Source organism: Solanum tuberosum, unplaced genomic scaffold, assembly GCF_000226075.1.
Source record: "Solanum tuberosum cultivar DM 1-3 516 R44 unplaced genomic scaffold, SolTub_3.0 scf00213, whole genome shotgun sequence".
In the NCBI taxonomy this organism is placed as follows: domain Eukaryota; kingdom Viridiplantae; phylum Streptophyta; class Magnoliopsida; order Solanales; family Solanaceae; genus Solanum; species Solanum tuberosum.
This window is the reverse complement of record NW_006239141.1, coordinates 333,917-339,517: the sequence shown is the minus strand read 5'-3', so window position 1 is coordinate 339,517 and position 5,601 is coordinate 333,917. Positions and strand designations below refer to the sequence as shown.

General features: G+C 28.9%; 1 pseudogene; it reads right to left on the bottom strand.

Annotated features, from left to right (window-relative positions):
• LOC102585297 (filament-like plant protein 6) overlaps positions 1-2,795 on the bottom strand; it is a 6,621-nt pseudogene extending 3,826 nt beyond the window's left edge.
• Positions 2,796-5,601: the final 2,806 nt, after the last annotated feature.

The following is a 5,601-nucleotide window of genomic DNA, read 5'->3' as shown; positions in this document are numbered from 1 at the left end:
AAGATATTAGAAGGTTACCTCAACAAGCCAATCAAATCATATAGTGCGCATGCCCGATGGATGGAATCTGTGGAAGGCATTTTCTTTGCTCCCAAGTGTTTGTATCAATGTTGACAATCTTATCTCCTGATTCCAAGTCCACAAGTACACCATATATCTCACTGTGTCAGAAGTCGACACAGATGGCAGTGATCAGGCACAACTGCAGCACTTATTTGAACAGAAACAGGTTTGCTGCTTGGTCTATCAGAGGAGGATGCTGGTAGAACAGCAAACTGCATTACTGGTGCAAGTAATGCATTAAGAAATGTTCTTAATCCAAAGCCATAAATGATTCCAAAGTTTGTCACAACTTCAGATACAAGAAACAATCTTTTTCAATTTACTCACATTGCAAAACAGTTTATTAAAGGTTCATCAATCTGTGAAAATTCAAAATTATCAAAAGTTTTTATAAATTTTGTCCCTAACAAATTAAGAACAGTAATAAAATTATTTAAGGAGACAAAAAGCAGGAATTGGTCCACTGATCCACAGTAATGATCTAGAATGCCACTGGTAAATTGACAGCCAAGAAGGACTTTCTACAAATTGACAGCCAAGGACTTTCTAAATAAGAGGAATCAAAATACTCGAAATGAGAAATGCAATCTAATTGAACATTCAGACTGATTTGGAAATTTCTAAACACAAACTGTTGTTAAAATGATTTCGACTCCTGTAGAAGTATTTCAGATCGCATCAGGCCACAAACAGGGCAGCATTGGAACATGTAAATCATTACAAACCAACCCTATTTCTAAACAGGCTTGCCAGATGCTAGACGAAGTGGAAAGGTTTACAATATATCATTTAAAATGCACTTCAGAATTTATATATTGAGAGGGGAAACTAACACAAACTAATTTGACAGTATCTAAGAGAAGGAAGAAATAAACGCAAACTTGATCAAAAATATTTAAAAGAAGAAGGAGAAATATATATTCATGCTCTCAGAAAAGAGCCAACTATTAACTGCAGAAAAATCCTTTAATGAATACACTTGAAAACACTGATTCTAGACGAACTTTCGGGACAACTTAATATCAAGACTTAGTTACATAGATAAATTTGATCATTTTTAAAAATATTAGAACAGGAAATTCAATGGCAGTTAGGCTAAACAAAATTTACATCGACATGAATTAGATAAAAGGCTTAAGCACATAAGCAGCCAATATCAATAAATGATTTCTCGATGCTCAAAAATAGACGATATGGCAGATTAAAGACTCAAAGCAAAGCTAGAACTCATTGTTAGCTAATTATTTTTTTGAGCAAATTAAATGGTTGGTACTTAGGACAGAAATTTAAACCCGAAGGCACGACATACAAATGTGAGCTTAAATGATCCCAAAACATGAAAATTAAGCTACTATGTGCATTTGTAAAGCAGAATTTTTTCTTCAGCCTATTAACACTAGAACTTTCTTCAAATGATCAAAAAGCAAAGTGGACAAATAAACAAAAGAAACAAAAAAGCTGCCCTTTACCTAATCGCAGTCGCTAGCTCATTTCTCTACCAAATCAGAGAAAGATGCCTCACGATTCGCTATTGTATGTACTACTTGTCTCATCTTTTAAGACCATTTTATCCAAACATAGGAGAAATTGCTCGCTATGATGTCCATTGTAAGAAGTCATTATGAGCTGCCAAGTAGGTAACCAATTCACTCACATTGCCAAATTTCAAGGAGTTCTTTTGTTTAATATAAGGTTATACTAACTGGACCTTTACAAGATAGTTAAGCAGAAAGGTGTTGAACGTTCCACTAGCACTCATGGAAATTGTATAAAAAGAGAATCAAGAAAGGTTTGTAGGATAGGGAACAGTTTTATAGATTTGGGGAATAATCTCTAATTTGTTACGTATTTATTTAGGATGCATCCACCACGTTCCAATTTGAATAGAATGAGGAATAGTCTCCTAACTCGCTTTGTCAAAAGAAACAGAATGAAAATCTGAACTTCTAAAACAATATAAAAAAGCTTGGTAGATTACACTTCAAATGATAGACACAATTGGTAGGCCTCCAGGAATAGGTTTGTTATGATGCAGAATCAACGACAAGATGAGATGGTGCATCAAAAATGAATTGGGGGAAGATGTTTCAAATTTTCCATTCATAATACTTCTTAACCATTAAAAGAAAACTTAACTCAAACATAATTTTTAAAAGGATAAAATAGTGAACTTGTTTATACAAGGGAAGTCAATAATCAAAGAATTCAACTACCAAATATCACAATCTTGACCAAGAAAAAAAAATCCCGCAAATCCTTGCATATCAAAAACCCTCAAATCGCTTCACTTGAGTTTCTCAAATTAATTTTTACCCAGAATCTTCAATCATTTTTTCACGAAACCCAACGTAACATTAACCATTTTAATCCAAGAAAGAAAACCCAAAAAAAAAAAAATCACAAAACCCACCTACATTTTCCTTCCATATACAAATTTACGCAAGAAACCCCATAACCAACATACAAAAAAGCGAATCATCAAACCAGTAATCAAGAAAATACACAAAATAAGATGAAACCCAGTACTCCAATTATTTTCCTACAAGTACACATAAGAAACAGAGACCAAAAACAGAGAAAAGACTCACAAGTTTGGAGGAATGAGAAATCGAGTTACAAGCAGATACAATTGTATGATTCGAGATATTAGAAAGTACCAGTCGTTTCTTAGCCGCTCCAGCATTCAATTTTCCGGTCTGATTATTCTCCAACCCTGGTGAATTCGCCGCCATTGCTTGTCTCTTCTCCTCCTCTTACTAAAAACGTCTTCAAGAAAACAAAGAAGAAAACTGTTATCTGTAATTGTGTAAAATGTGAAGTAAATGATTAAATTGACTATCCGTTAGGAGCTGACAGCGGAAGGATCAACATTTTTTTGAATTAGAATTTTGAAGGGATTCGTTCTTGACTCCCTTTGTTTTTACTTTTTATTTTTTGGAAAATATAAATTCAAATTATAAGTAGTAATTATATGGTAATTATATTAATAGAAATATATTTTGCTATAAGGAATTAAATATGTTAGCTTATACTAGGTTTAGTACATTTGAATTAAATTTGAAAGCAATGTTTGAATTTAAAGTTAGAATTTTTTTTTATTAAAGTCAAATTATGAGTAATCATTGAATAATAACATATTCGGCAAAATCTCTCGAGTTAGCTAGATCTAAAGAAGATGGTGTGTTAGATTTTGTTTCAAAATTTGAAAATTATAGTTGGTGATTATTTTGAATTAGTTTTTTGTTTATTAAACTAGCCACATTTGGGGGAAAAAAGCTTCGTGAAGTTCATTCACAAAAAAATTGAACTGTATTTTCACGTTCAAACACAATAAAAAGAATGATATATTTTAGATCTTATCTCTAAGTACTTATTTTTTAATTTATTCATTTCTAAAAAGAATCATTTTTTTTCTTGATTGACAAATATTTAATGAAATCATGCTCATATTAAGTCTCACTAATTTGAGAAAAAGTTCACAAATGTCATTCTTCTATTTAAAAATCCATTTCTTAAAGATAGTTTTGAAAAATTATATTTTTTTCTATATTTCTTAATATTCATGTTCAGTCAATTTACATAAATTATATAAATTGAAACAAATGAAGTAATTACTATGAATAATTTATCCTATAATTCGGATTGAGACTCTACAAACTTTCTATAAATAGTTGATTTATATTCTTTTGGAGGTTTATTTCTCTAAAAATAATTCTAAAATGAAATTGTACGTTATGTTTCTACATCCTCTATATTGTTATTCTTGGAGTTAATTTCCGTTAATTGTATTCTAAAATTACTTTTGTTTCATAAATGTTGGCTAAGAGAGAAGAATGTCTTTGAAGTGTTTAATATATTTTTAGAAAAATAGAAATAGTTGAATGATATTTTTATTAAAAAAGAAACACAAATAATTTTTATAGACAATTCTCAAACTACGAGTGATCATCCATGCAAATAACTCGTTAATTGAAATGCAAAACTTCTTTTCTCAAAAAGAAGTAATTCTCCCTTAGTCTCAACATATATGATATACTTCAATGTCATATTTTATATTGATTAAAAATAATTTAACTTTTAACCTTAGTGAAATGATTCATAGTCAGAGAAATATCTAAGATTTGTTTTAGACAATAAATATCAAAAATATATATATATTTTAAATTATGTTAAATTAAACGATACCATATAAATTGAGACGGATTAATATTGTATATATAGTACGATATTTTGTCATACTATTTGAATTGATACTTCAAGGAATGCTCGGGAAAGTTTTGTCATTTTTGTTGGTTCTTGCAATTTAGGTAGTCCAAAAATAATAATTCAAATATTCATCCAATGTAAGATGCGAAAAAAGTTATAAACATTGTTTTGCCAGTAAAGAAAATGAAAATCTGTAGATTCTTTCTACTTTGAAAAAGTAATAATTCAAACAATCTTGACACAATAGATTGCTAGTAGTAATTTGTTAAGTAGTAGACATATGTTTCAACTTATTTGTCTTTTTTTTAGTTTATTTTAAGATGCTTTTTGTATAACTCTTTAATTCTAATTTTTCACGTGACATATTTTGAGACCACAAAATTAAAGGACATTTTAATATATTGTACGTATTTTTAGTTTAAGATCGTAAGATTAAAAAAACTTTTAAATTTTCTTAAATTTCGTATCAAGTTAAAATCAATAACATTGAAACTGTGAAAGTAATGTATGTGTGAAAGTAGGGATACTTGTTGCATAGACGAAAAATTGACAAAGATAATCTCTTATTTTTAAGATAGGTAATAGACATTTAAATTAGGAGTTGATATAGTTTAGACAAAATCAAAATCCTAATTTTTTGAATAGTTGATTTGCTTTTCGAAATCAAGTTAAAGTTTTATATCTTATCTTGGTACCAAGTGCAATACTCTACTAATCAATCAATATACTCATTAGGCAAGATGATTTATACTAAAAAAACTCATATATATACACACTAGACACAAGTGCAGTCCCCGTACTAGCACGGGCCAAATATTTGTTATTTTTTTGTCTCACTTTATGCGACATAGATAAAATTTAGAGAGTCAATTAAATTTAATATGATTTTTAAATATTTTATGTTGTTAATTATTGTAATTTATAGTACTTTTTACGTAATTTTTAAATAATATATGTTACTTCCCTTGTAACAATATATATATGTAGCGCAAATAGAATTTCAACAGTCAATCTGTTTTTAATTATTGAGATTTATAATCCTTTTTACGTAGTTTTCAAATGAAATAATACATGTTACTTCTTTTGTCCCATTTTATGTGACACAAATAGATTGATTTTATGAATCAGTCGAACTTGTTTTCATAAGAAATTGAATTTTTAATATGTTTTTAAAAAAAATATTTTAAGTAGTCAATTATCATGATTTATAGTTTTATTTTACTTAATTTTTAAATATTCAAAAATGATTAAAAAATAAGACTAATAAATTAAAACGGAGAAAAAAAATAGACAAATGTATTTGTAAGAGTGGAACCACACAGGTGAAGCAGA